The sequence below is a fragment of the Nicotiana tomentosiformis genome, chromosome 3 (assembly GCF_000390325.3).
Source record: "Nicotiana tomentosiformis chromosome 3, ASM39032v3, whole genome shotgun sequence".
Classification (NCBI taxonomy): Eukaryota; Viridiplantae; Streptophyta; class Magnoliopsida; order Solanales; family Solanaceae; genus Nicotiana; species Nicotiana tomentosiformis.
Window position 1 is genome coordinate 35,337,885 of NC_090814.1, and position 15,106 is coordinate 35,352,990.

Sequence of the window (15,106 nt, forward strand, 5' to 3'; positions counted from 1 at the left end):
GAACAGTTACAGGAATTGCTTGATAAGGGTTTCATTCGGCCTAGTGTATCGCCGTGGGGTGCTCCTGTCTTATTTGTAAAACAGAAGGATGGTTCTATGCAGATGTGTATTGATTATCGCCAGTTGAACAAGGTTACAGTAAAGAACAGGTATCCGTTGCCACATATTGATGACTTATTTGATCAGCTTCAGGGTGCCAGTGTATTCTCTAAAATTGACTTACGTTCAGGCTATCATCAGTTGAATATTCGGGAGCCAGATATTCCGAAGACTACTTTCAGGACCCGGTACGGTCATTACGAGTTCCTTGTGATGTCCTTTGGGCTGACCAATGCCCCAGCAGCATTTATGCACTTAATGAATAGTGTATTTCAGCCCTATATTGATTCCTTCATCATTATGTTTATTGACGACATTCTGGTGTATTCCTGGAGTCGGGAAGATCATGAACAACACCTGAGGACTGTGCTTCAGATTTTGAGAGAAAGGAAGTTATATGCAAAATTTTCAAAGTGTGAATTCTGGCTTGATTCAGTGGGATTTTTGGGTCATATAGTTTCGTGTGAGGGGATCAAGGTAGATCCAAAGAAAATTGAAGCAGTGCAGAGTTGGTCCAGACCGACCTCAGTTATGGAAATCCGGAGTTTCCTTGGTTTGGCTGGGTATTATCGCCGATTTATAAAGGGTTTCTCTTCTATTGCTGCATCTATGACCAAATTGACCCAGAAGGGTGCTCCGTTCAGGTGGACCGAGGAATGTGAGGAGAGCTTCCAAAAGCTCAAGACAGCTTTGACTACAGCCCCAGTATTGGTATTACCTACAGGTACAAGATCTTATACTGTGTATTATGACACGTCGCGTATTAGTCTCGGCACAGTGTTAATGCAAGACGGTAGGGTGATTGCCTACGCGTCCAGACAGTTAAAGGTGCATGAGAAGAATTATCCTATACATGACCTGGAGTTAGCAGCTATTGTTCATGCCTTAAAAATTTGGTGGCATTATTTGTACGGTGTCCATTGTGAGATCTACACCGATCACCGGAGTCTACAGCATTTGTTTAAACAGAAGGATCTTAACTTGCGGCAGCGGAAGTGGTTGGAGTTGCTTAAGGATTATGATATCACCATTCTCTATCATCCTGGGAAGGCCAATGTGGTGGCCGATGCCTTGAGTCATAAGGCGGAGAGTTTGGGCAGCTTAGCATATTTTTCGGTAGCAGAGAGGCCTTTGGCTTTGGATGTTCAGGCCTTGGCTAACCAGTTTGTTAGATTGGATGTTTTCGAGCCGAGTCGAGTTTTGGCTTGCGTGGTTTCTCAGTTTTCTCTTTATGATCGTATCAGGGAATGCCAGTATGATGACCCTCATCTGCTTGTCCATAAGGATACAGTTCAACACGGTGATGCCAAGGAAGTCACTATTGGAGATGATGATGTATTACGGATGCAGGGCAGGCTATGTGTGCCTAATGTGGATGGCTTGCGTGAGTTGATTCTCCAGGAGGCTCACAGTTCGCGGTACTCCATTCATCCGGGTGCTACAAAGATGTATCAGGACTTGAGACAACACTATTGGTGGAGGCGGATGAAGAAAGACATAGTGGGGTATGTATCTCGGTGTCTAAATTGTCAACAGGTGAAATATGAGCATCAGCGACCGGGTGGATTACTTCAGAAGTTAGAGATTCCAGAATGGAAATGGGAGCGGATCACTATGGATTTCGTTGTTGGGCTCCCACGGACTCAGCGGAAGTTTGATGCAGTTTGGGTGATTGTGGATAGGCTGACCAAATTAGCTCATTTCATTCATGTGATTACTACTTACTCTTCAGAGCAGCTGGCTCAGGTATATATTCGCGAGATTGTCAAACTTCACGGTGTACCAGTATCTATCATCTCTGACCGGGGTACACAGTTTACCTCACGGTTTTGGAGGGCAGTACAGCGTGAGTTGGGTATTCGTGTAGAGTTGAGTACAGCATTTTACCCTCAAACGGACGGGCAGTCCGAATGCACTATTCAGATACTGGAGGATATGCTTTGTGCGTGTGTGATAGATTTTGAGGGTGCTTGGGATCAGTTCTTACCACTTGCGGAGTTTGCTTACAACAACAGTTACCAGTCAAGCATTCAGATGGCTCCGTATGAGGCCTTGTATGGTAGGCAGTGCCGGTCTCCAGTGGGTTGGTTCGAACCAGGCGAGGCTAGACTTTTGGGTACAGACTTGGTTCAGGATGCCTTGGAAAAGGTTAAATTGATTCAGGATCGACATCGTACAGCCTAATATAGACAGAAGAGTTATGCGTATCGGAAGTTTCGTGATGTTGCATTCATGGTTGGTGAGCGAGTATTGCTCCGAGTTTCGCCTATGAAGGGTGTGATGAGATTCGGGAAGAAGGGCAAGTTGAGCCCTAGGTATATTGGGCCTTTTGAGATTCTTGAGAGAGTTGGAGAGGTGGCTTATAGACTTGCACTACCACCTAGTCTTTCTGCGGTTCATCCGGTATTCCATGTTTCTATGCTTCAAAAATATCACGGCGATCCGTCTCATGTGTTAGACTACAGTTCGGTTCAGTTGGACAAGGATCTATCTTATGTTGAGGAACCAGTGGCTATTTTAGATAGGCAGATTCGAAAGCTGAGGTCAAAGAACATTGCTTCCGTAAAGGTTCAGTGAAGGGGTCATCCGGTCGAGGAGGCGACTTGGGAGGCCGAGCATGATATACGCAGCTGTTATCCACACTTATTCACCAGCTCAGGTACTTTTTCTAACTCCATTCGAGGACGAACGTTTGTTTTAGAGGTGGAGAATGTGATGACCCAAAATGTCATCTTTAAATTTAATGATTAATTATGTGATCTAAGCACTATTTACCATTACTCGACTTGCGTGTGCAGTCCGTAAAAATTTTTCGAAAAGTTTTCAGGTGAAAATTGGATTAAAATATGAATTAGATGTTTAAAACACAACTGAGTTGACTTTGGTCAACATTTTGAGTAAACGGACTCGGATCAGTGTTTTTACAGTTCTGGTATGTCGGTATCGTGAATTGGGACTTGGGCGTATGCCCAGAATCAAATTCCGAGGTCCCTAGCCCGAGATATGGAATTTTGATGAAAAATTTAAAGTTTAAGTTCAAATAGTGACCGGATGTTGAATTATGTGCAAATAACCCCAGAATAGAATTTTGATGATTCCAACAGCTCCGTATGGTGATTTTGGACTTAGGAGCGTGATCAGAATTTTATTTGGATGTCTGTAGTGGAATTAGGCTTGAAATGCCGAAAGTTGAATTTTTGGAAAGTTTGACCGAGGGGTTGACTTTTTGATATCGGGGTCGAAATATGATTCTGAAAATTTTCATAGCTCCGCTATGTCATTTATGACTTGCGTGCAAAATTTGAGGTCAATCGGACTTGATTTGATAGGTTCCGGTGTTGTTTGTAGAAATTGAAAGTTTCAAAGTTCATTAAGCTTGAACCTATGTGTGATTCATGATTTTAGCGTTGTTTGTTGTGATTTGAGGTTTCAAATAAGTTCGTATGATGTTTTAGGACTTGTTGGTGTATTGGGTTGAGGTCTCAAGGGCCTCGGGTGAGTTTCGGATGGTTAACGGATCAAAATGGGACTTAAACAGCTGCTGCAAATTCTCTTCTGCTGTGAAATCGAGCTCCCAGAAATCGAGCCGAGGATCGAAGGCAGGCTCGAGATCCAGTGATCGAAGACAAGCTCGAAGGCCGGTGATCGAAGGCCACTGATCGAAGGCCATAAAGATCGAAGCCATGATCGATAGCCAGGATTGATGGCTGTGATTGAGCCCTAGGGTCGAGGGCCATGATCGAAGGCCATGACCGAGGCCCATGATCGAGGACCATGATTGGACTCCCCTTAATCGGACTCCCCATGATCGGACTCCTATGATCGAGGTCACCCTGGACAGATCTGTAAGATATAAAATCAGGGGGGCTTCGTCCCATTCGCCATTTTTAACAACTTGGAGCTTGAGCAGAGGCGATTTTTGATATATATCTTCAAGGAAAAACATTGGGGTAAGTGTTCTTAACTCAATCTTGGTTAGATTACCCGAATCCAGCACGGTTTTTAACATTTAATTGGTGATTTAAGTTGGAAAATTTTGAAAACCCTCTTGGATAGATAAGTGGATTTGAGGGTCGAATCGTTATTGGAATTTAGTCATTTTGGTATGGTTAGGCTCGTGGTTGAATGAGCGTTCATATTTCGTAACTTTCGCCGGATTCCGTGATGTGGGCCCCACGGGAAAATTTTGAGCTAATTTCGGATTTTATTGAAAAATGTAATATTTTCTTATGGAATTGATTACTATAATTTTTGTTGACTGTATCGAATTGATTATGACTAGATACGAGTCGATTGGAGTCGGAAAATCGAGGAAAAAGCATAATACTTGATTAAATTGGAGCAAGTCGAGGTAAGTGACTTGTCTAACCTTGTGTGGGGGAAATTTCCCTAGAATTGATATTAATGTGATTATTGAAATGTGTTGAAAGTCGTGTACACGAGGTGACGAGTGTGTACACGGGCTAAATGTGAAAGATTATATTTTTAAATTGTGTAGATCATTGTTGCGCATTTATTAAATTATTTTATCTTGTTATATTCTTCATCATTGATCTGTGATATATATATATTTTAAATTTGTTTGCCTTTTCCTGCTAATTGTTTTACCTGTTTAATTGAAACTTAGTTTCTTTTATACTGTGCATTATTTGAAGGTTGATTTTCTTTAAATTAAATATTATTAATATGAAGTATTTGACATTTTTAAATTTGATATTGAAGCAACGTATTAAAAATTTAAAATATTATTTTTCTGAATTATTTATTCTTGAATATTTTCTTAAGATTTTTTTTTTGGATTATTCTGGCATGAACCGTGAGCTCTTTATTATTGAAAAATATTGTTGTTGATTATTTTGTGGAAAATTGAAATATTGGGCACTTGAGGTGCAAATTGTAATATATTGTGATATTGATACGCATGCGGTGGTATGAGGTCTGGGTGTTGAAATGCATGCGGTGAGATAAGGGTGGCTTGATATGCGTGGCTAGTAGGGGTGACTACTAGAAGTCATGCGGTGTGATAAGGGTGGCTAAAACGCGGGATGCTATTTCGAAAAAAAATATTTTCTTTAAATAAATTGTGAAGGCTCGTGCGGTGATATAAGGAAATGAGATATTGTAAAATTATTTATAATTTGGGACTACGAGGCGGTACCTCGGTAGTGCCCTTGTTGATATTGATTTATGGCCATAGTTGCTATTGATTAATTGTTGTGATTTTCATAAAGTTGAAGGAAATTCTGTTTTGATTCCACGAGATATTATTTGCAATTATTTGGTGTCATTAAATGTGACATACTATTTGATTCATTTCCAATGTCATTTTATTTTACTACATTGATAAACATTTTACCATGTCATTATTTTATTCCAGTAGGGCCTCACCTGATCTCGTCACTACTCTACCGAGGTAAGGCTTGGCACTTACTGGGTACCGCTGTGGTGTACTCATACTACGCTTCTACACATCTTTTTGTGCAGATCCAGGTACATTTTACCAGCCTAGACGTTAGTGAGTTACCTGTGCACGGAGACTTCGAGGTATATCTGCCAGCGTCCGCAGACTCCAGAGTACCCTTCTATCATTTTATGTTGCTTCCTTATATTTTATTTATACCTTGACTTATAGAGACATTGAGAATAAATTCTTAGAAGCTTGTGATTTATTTCTACTGAGTTTTGGAAGTTGAAATTGTTTGAATTGTAGTTTATCTATTTCAGATATTATTATTATTCCGCATTGATAGGCTTACCTAGTCTTAGAGACTAGGTGCCATCACGATATCCTACGGAGGGAATTTAGGGTCGTGACATGATCCCACGTCACCCTATCCCATATAGGTCCAATAACACAACATAACTGAAATTTCTCAATTCAACCTAGCCCATAAGCCTTAGAATCTAATTTTTCCAACATCCGAAATTCCTTATAAGATATGAATCTCGCGACCTACACATTGTATAAGTCTGAACAAGCTGTACCAACCCGCAGCCATAACCCAATCTACAATCACCGGGTATACCACTTGACTCAAATACCCATAGCAAAAATCTCCGATCACAGTAACTGCTCAGAACAACCCAATCCCGGTAATAAACCTCGTACCTAACAAAACCTCATCCTAAAACCTCCGTACACTGCCGATAATGAAAGAACACGCAGAAACTCATAACCATTCATCAAATCAACAAGCCATGGAGCTCTCTCTCCTTCAAGAAGAACTATAGCCAATTCTTAAGCCGACTTATGATATTATCCTTCCAAATATACCGCAATCAAATCCGATAGCACCCATCCTAGATCCGACGACTCCATCTTATCGAATACCCACTACTCTACTAACATGCAACACCAATACTACTTAGAGCCACAAACCGTTCAATCCATGCACCAATAAGCAACAATCCAAATGTATTCAATCAAGAAAATGACTCAATCAAGAGAATCGTCCCGCAAGCTCAATGGGTACCACCACAACGTAATGCTAAGAACCTACTACCCGACTCTAACACAAAGGTTCATACCTCAACATAACTCCGTTGCAATGCGCGATTCCATCCAAACATTGGTCCATATCATATATGTCGAGCCACCCTGCTCAAAATCAATAACCACGCCAAATTTGACATCAAGTACCCAAAGTGCATTACCATAACCACGGAGAATCAGATGACACAATGCCACATAAATCCCGAAAGGACATAACTAATACGCCCTCAATCATGCAACACCTAGTTACTCAATTACTCAAATTCCACTGCAAGACCACCATAGAACCGCACCATGTGTGCCAAAAACCAACGAATCACAACCCCTCGTAGCATAGAAGAGTATCTCACAGGAAATTTCAGAACACGAATAAGCTTAGCAACGACCAAATAGCACATCCCTCAACAATAGCATTATAGAGCCAACCAATCCAACTCGGTGTAGATTACACATCTTAATTGGGACTACCAATAGACCCCCAAATCAACTCCAGGTGCCCACAAATAGATAAAAAGGAAACCTCCAAAAATCTACAATGACTGAATCATAACACATACCATCATCTGGCTAGCTTCGAGTTTGCGTGAAATCACAGTTCAGTTTTGAAGGGAATGTCATGAAATTCGTAGGCAGCATGGACAGTTTCAGATGACTAGGTAATGATATTACTATTTGGTATGGCTTGATGAGAGTATACATTTCAGAAGGGTCAATGTGTTTGATTTATGGATACTTCACTGGTTCTGCGACAATCTCCTAGTTGATCGACTGTTGATATTCAAATTTTGCTAGGTGGCACGGAAGAATTTTAGGAGAATTCCTCGTAGGATGATCGTGTATGAGAGATGTGTCAGGCATTCTGGCAGTGGAGTTGGGATCAGATATGGTGATTCGTGTGTTCTATGGATTTGGAGACTGGGAGCTCTCAGGAGCGGATGGTTTCATGGTTGTGAATGGTGAAGCCATGGTCGAAGCTAGCCAGATGATGGTATGTGTTATGATTCAGTCATTGTGGGTTTTCGGAGGTTTCTTTTTTTATCTATTTGTGGGCACTCGGAGTTGATTTGAGGGTCCATTGGTAGTCTTAATTAGGATGTGTAATCTACACCGAGTAAGATTGGTTGGCTCCATAATGCTATTGTTGAGGGATGTGCTATTCGGTTGTTGCTAAGCTTATTCGTGTTCTGAAATTTCCTGTAAAATACTCTGCTATGCTACGGGGGGTTGTGATTTATTAGTTTTTAGCACACATGGTGCGGTTCTATGGTGGTCTTGTAGCGGAATTTGAGTAATTGAGTAATTGGGTATTGCATGATTGAGGGCGTATTGTTTATGTCCTTTCGGGATTTGTGTGGCATTGTGTCATCTGATTCTTCATGGTTATGGTAATGCACTTTGGGTACTTGATGTCGAATTTCGCGTGGTTATTTATTTTGAGCAGGGTGGCTCAAGGTATATGATATGGACCAGCGTTTGGATGGAGTCGCGCATTGCAGCAGAGTTATGTTGAGGTATGATCCTTTTTGTTAGAGTCGGGTGGTAGTTTCTTAGCATTTCGTTGTGGTGGTACCCGTTGAGCTTGCGGGACGATTCTCTTGATTGAGTCATTTTCGTGATTGAATACATTTGGATTGTTACTTATTGGTGCATGGATTGCACGGTTTGTGTCTCTGAGTAGTATTGGTGTTCCATGTCAGTAGAGTAGTGGGTATTTGATAAGATGGAGTTGTCAGATCTAGGATGGGTGCTATCGGATTTGATTGCGGTATATTTGGAAGGATAATATTGAAAGTCGGCTTAAGAATTGGCTATAGTTCTTGTTGAAGGAGAGAGAGCTCCATGGCTTGTTGATTTGATGAATGGTTATGAGTTTATGCGTGTTCTTTCATTATCGGCAGTGTACGAAGGTTTTAGGATGAGGTTTTGTTAGGTACGAGGTTTATTACAAGGATTGGGTTGTTCCGAGCAGTTACTGTGATCGAAGATTTTTGCTATGGGTATTTGAGTCATGTGGTATACCCGATGATTGTAGATTGGGCTATGGCTGCGGGTTGGTACAGCTTGTTCAGACTTATACAACGTGTAGGTCGCGAGATTCAGATCTTATAAGGAATTCCGGATGTTGGAAAATTGGATTCTAAGGCTTATGGGCTAGGTTGAATTGAGAATTTTCAGTTATATTGTGTTATCGGACCTATATGGGATAGGGTGAAGTGGGATCACCCCCGGGTATGTGCATGGTAAGGTTATATGGCAGTTTGATGATTTTGAGAACAACTCTTGGCACGTTCGAGGATGAACGTATGTTTAAGTGGGGGAGAATGTAACGACCCGAACGGTCGTTTTTAGCACTCCATATAATGTATTAGGACTTGCGTGTAAAATTTGAGTTCATTCCGAGTTGATTTGATATGTTTCGGCGCGAGTTTTTGGAATTCAAATATTCATTAAATTTGATTTGACGTGTGTTTCGTCATTTTGATGTTGTTATGCATGATTTGAGGCCTCGAGTAAGTCTGTGTTATGTTATGAAACTTTTTGGTATGTTCATACGGGGTCCCGAGTGGCTCGGGTGAGTTTCAGATAGGTTTGGGTTGTGTTGCGCTCGTTTTCCTTATGTTTCGACGCCGTTTCTTCAAGCATAAATGATATCATATTGAACAAATGAGCTCCGATTTCTGTTTTGATTGAAGCATTAGATCCATATCGTAATTACAGACCCGTAGCAAAAAGAATCTATAACCCGGTCCAAAGCCTTTCCAATAACTCAAACTGATGCCCATCGCTCCCAAACTAGTCAATAAATGTGCAAATCCGTAAATATATACTATAATACTCATTATAATCCAATTTCCAACTCTGCTCGAAAAGTCGATAAAAATCACCCTCGGGCCCACGTGCCCGAATTTCGAAAATTTTCGAAGATGAACATTACTCATAACCTCACGAACTCAAATATATAATTTTTTCCCAAATCCATGCCCAAATTCGTGGTCAAAATCCAAAAATGCCAATTTCTATGTCTTTCTTCAAAATCCCAAATTTCTATAAATTTTCATGTCTAAATCCATATATTAACCTTTTATTTTACTCACAACTAGTAAAAATCACTTACCTCATAATAGATGATGAAATCTACTCTTCAAAAGCTCCAAAACTCGCCTAACCAAAAAGAATTACGAAGGAAAATGGGCCAAATCCCGTCTTTAAAATGACACTGCCCAGCACTGCCCTCTTCGCGATCGCAGAAACACCCTCGCGATCGCGAAGGCCAAAAGCCAACCGCCCGGAATTTCTACTCCGAGGTCGTGGAGACCTTCCCGCGTTTGCGATGCCTCCACATCTCACTCCTTCGTGTTCGCGGTCCCTGAGCCGTGTTCGTGATGGCTTAGCGCCACCAGGCCCAGCTCCCCTTTTCTTCGCGTTCGCGAAGCCCATTCGCGTTCGCGTAGGACACCTCTTCCCCCTCTCCGCGTTTGCGAGCCCATAGTCACATTTGCAATGCATGATTCCTCCCCAGCTCCAGCTTCTCTTCACGATCGCGTTCCTTCAACCGTGATCGCGATGCTTAACAGGAACACCAGAAATCGACAACATCAAAACATCCCAACTTGGTCTGAAATCGCCCCGAGTCACACTCGAGGCCCCCGGGACCCCGTCCAATCACACCAACCAGTCCCAATACTTAACAAGAACCCGCTCGAGGCCTCAAATCACATCAAACAACGCTAAAATCATGAATCGCACCCAAATTCAAGCTTAATGAACTTTAGAACTTCAAACTTCTACATTCGATGCCGAAACCTATCAAATCACGTCAGATTGACCTCAAATTTTGCACACAAGTCACATTCGGCATTACGGACCTACTCTAACTTCCGAAATTAGAATCCAACCCCAATATCAAAAAGTCTACTCCCGGTCAAACTTTTCCAAAAAACCTTCAAATTCCAACTTTCGCCAAATGACCCCAAAATGACGTATGGACCTCCAAATCCACACTCGGATGTGCTTCTAAGACCAGGATCACCATACGGAGCTATTCTCAGACTCGGAATTCCAATCGGACATCGATAACATTAGAATACACTTCAACCCAAATTTATGAAATCTTTCCAAAATGCCAACTTTCCACAATAGGTGGCGAAGCGCCCCAGGTTATCCAAAACCCGATCCAGACATACGCCCAAGTCCAAAATCATCATACGAACCTGTTGGAACCTTCAAATCCCAATTCCGAGGTCGTTTACTCAAAAGTCAAACCTTAGATAAATCCTCCAACTTAAAGCTTCCGAAATTAGAATTTTCTTTCCAAATAACCTTTGAACTTCCCGAAATTCAATCCCGACTACACGTACAAGTCATAATACCTGAAATGAAGCTACTCATGGCCTCAACTGCCGAATGAAGCGCTAAAGCTCAAAACGACCGGTCGGGTCGTTACATCGTGGATCAAATGCTACAAATTCCTCCATAAGTTTCAAGCCTCAAGCAATCAAGTTCAAGTCCAAGAAATCAAGTTCAAGTTCAAGCTCAAGAATAAAGAACAAATAAAGGTTCAAGAAGTATGAGTTCAAATCAAAGTTCGTGCTAGTTGAATTCAAGATCATCATTCGTGGCAATAATCAAAGCGTTCGCGATAGAACCAAATTCAATTTCAAGATCTACCCCAAAGGCCCTTAAATTTAAATTGAAAAAGTAGAATCATAGGATTCATAGAAATTGTAACACTCAAATATTTGAAATCAAATACTACGATTGTTACAATATTTTTAGGTCTCGATAATTTTCCTGACGCAAAATTTATTGTTTACAAATTCGGGTACGCCCAGTGGGACAATCTCTACCTCTCATCTCAATTTTTCAATCACCAAAGTTCAAGAACATCGAAATGGCTTCAAAGAAAGTTAACTCCAGATAAACTTCCACCAAGGCTACTAATTTCAGGTTTTATGCCGATGTAGAAAGCATCCTTAATGTTACATTTGGAAGCTTTGGACCAACTACAAGGAGCAAAGCAATTTCTTTAGGACAACAAGCACTCCAAGTGTCATCCGCATCAACCCCTGTTTTTGGATCTTCATCTTCAAAGGAGCAAGATCTTTCACAAACACACCCGAAGGAGGAAGTGATGTTGCTAAAAAGATTAAGAAAATTCTTGCTATGCTTGACCTCTCCGGATCCAAGAACTTTGTTGTGAAGGAAGATGATGATGCTTCAAGTGATAGATCCTCCCCATTTACACCGCATAACTTGAGCCAATCAAGGATCAATCTATGTGACAATACATGCTACTCCTCATCATCCACAACAATCATGCAAGCCATGGTGACAAACGCTGCATCTGTGGAGGAGCAGTTGGAAAACTTGACGGAAGCAATCGCTAGCCTGACTAAATGCATGCAAAATCAACATGCTAGAATTGACAAGTTAACTAACAGGGTGGGAATCTTGAAGGAAGAAGAATCCACCCATGCACCTGGAAAGCTCCCAAAAGTTCAAGAGATTGATCCTCCCCCACGACAAGTTGCATCAACTACGGAAATTCTAGTCTCTTTAGAAGGGATGATTCCGATCAATCAACTAAAGAAGTTCATTGAAGGGACTATAAAAAACAAATATGAAGTTGCTTCCAAGTCCTCCCTTACCTACACAAAGTCATACACTTCAAGGATCGATATGTTGAAGATATCGACTGGCTATCAACCACCAAAATTTCAATAGTTTGATGGCAAAGGCAATCCAAAGCAATATGTGGCACACTTCGTTGAGACGTGCAACAGTGCTGGGACTTATGGAGATTACCTCGTCAAGCAGTTTGTCCTCTCACTAAAAGGAAATACTTTTGATTAATACACATACCTCGAGGCTGGATCTATTGATAGCTGGGATCAACTAGAGCAAGATTCCTCAATCGCTTTTATAGCACGAGACATACTGTGAGTTTGATAAAACTTACAAATACTCGTCAACGAAAGGGTGAACCAGTTACTGACTTTATCAATCGTTGCAGGAATGCTAGCCTCAACTGCAAAGACAGGCTTAGTGAAGCTTCTGGCATAGATATGTGCATCTAAGGCATGCATTGGGGATTGCGCTACATCTTGCAAGTTATCAAACCTATCATATTTAAAGAACTTGTGACTCGTGCCCATGACATGGACTTGAGCATGGCCTCCGCTGGAAATGAAAGGCTGCCTATCTATGAGCCTCACAAAGGGAATGACAAGCAAAAAGTCAGGAAATAGAGCAAGTTTGTACCCAAGTCTGAAAATAAAGAAGCTATGAATGTCAACACATAACCTATGAAGTTCAAAACGAAAGCGAGCAAGAAGCAAAGTACGAAATCCACTTCTTTTCAAGATAAGCCAAGTGGAATGTTGACTCTAAAAGAAATGTAGGAGAAGGAGTACCCATTTTTAGATTCTAATGTGCCAGCTATTTTTGAAGAACTCCTCGAGTTAAATCTCATTGAGCTTCCGCAGATGAAGCGACCAAATGAAGCTGGGAAAATGAATGACCCAAATTACTGCAAATACCATCGACTTGTGAGCCACCCTCTGGAGAAGTGTTCTGTCTTCAAGGAAAAAGTTATGGACTTGGCTCGTCAAAAGAATTTTATGCTTGAAGATGAGAAAGCAAGCTCAAACCAAGTCCCTATCACCTTTGGCTCATTCAGTCCAGATGAATTATATACTTTCAAAGAAAGTAAAAATGAAGAATTACTAAAGAACAACAAGGTTGAAGTTGATCAACCTGATGATGATGAAGGTTAGACGTTGGTGACTCGTCGAAGGTGCCACAAAAGAAGCCCAGAAAAAGAATCAAAAGAACAACCAACAAGTAAAATGATGGTAAAGAGACCAAAGAAACAAAATCCAGTTAAACGTTTAAAGAAAGCAAAGGTGGAGGTATACCAGCCTCAAAAGCCATGACATCCAGTGACCTTGGAGGAGTTCTTGCCAAATTGGTTCCGCACAAAGATTTCCCATAATGGTAGTGAGGCCTTTTGTTTCCATACTGGCAAAGGGGAAGAAAAGAGTGATGACCTACCGTTGGCACCATCTTTAGAAAATCTCATCGAGCTCATTCCTCAATAAGTTAATGCTTGTGAGGAAAAAGTTACGTTCACAAATGACGATCTTTTACTAGGTGACACTCCTCATAACCGCCCATTATACCTGGTTGGCTATATGCGCGATGAAAGGGTAAATCAAATTTTGGTTGATGGAGGATCCTCAGTGAGCATCTTGCCAATTCTCATTGTGAAAGAACTTGGTATTTCCATGAACAAACTCTCAGAAAGTCGTGTGATGATTCAAGGATTCAACCAAGGGGGAAAAAGAGCCATAGGCACGATCAGTTTGGGGATCACCATTGAAAATACGCAATCAAGTGCATGGCTGCATGTGATCGATGCAAAGACTTCATACAACATCATGCTTGGAAGGCTTTGGATACATGAGAATAAAGTGGTTCCATCTACCTACCATCAATGTTTGAAGTACTACGAGGGAGAAGTCAAGAGGAAGATAGTTGATGATGATAAGCCATTCACCGAGGCTAAGTCACACTTCATCGATGCAAAGTTCTACTTTAAGAACCGCATTGTGAAGGAACTAAAAGCCGATGATGTCATGAATGGGAAGAATGACGAGTCCACGACTAAAAGAGCTAAGGTGGTTGCCGATAAAACCAAAGTTGCTGCTGAGGAGGTATACCCCTAAGTCAAATAAATCTCATAGAGGGAATGATGTATCTTATGCAAGAAAGTAACTGCACTCCGCTATGTCCTTAAAAAGAAGAAAGAAGATGGAGAATCAGCCAAACTCCAAACCAATATGCTAAGGGATTTAACTCTTCCGATCAAATGAACTGAGGCAGTAAAGTTGCCCTCAACGCTACTTGTAGGATCTGTGGACCAAAATCTTTCGCAGAATGTGGCAATCCCTACAAAGCGTGCAGATGAAGGCTTTGATCCTAATCGTTACATGCTATTTGCAAAGCTGGATATAATCCTAATGAGCCATTAAATTTAGGTAATCTCCCATTAGAAGCTACTACAAGGCAACCACGTGAAGGTCTGGGATACAAGCAACCATCCCCAGTTCTCATCTCCATAAGAAGGGCAAGCAATAATTATATCACTGTAGAAGATGAATCTGTTGCTTCTAACAGACCTTCAGTCTTTGATCGACTTGGAAAACCAACTGTGAGGACTTTTGTATTTGAGAGATTGGGTCCATTAAAGAAGGGGAACAAGTTCCAAAGAAATTATCGAAATACAAGAACACCCGCTTCACCCATAATTCAGAAAATCTCTAAGGATTTCTAAAGTCTGGTTCCTTCTAGAATTAGGGGACAAACAAAACTTGTGGTTTCATGTAAAGAAGTACTGAAGGTAAAGCCATATAGTATGGTCTACACTAAGGAACGTGTCGAGGACGAAGAAAGTGTGGGTTCTTCGTATCATGTTACTGCACAAGGCAAGAATGGTATTTTGTCTCTAATGGA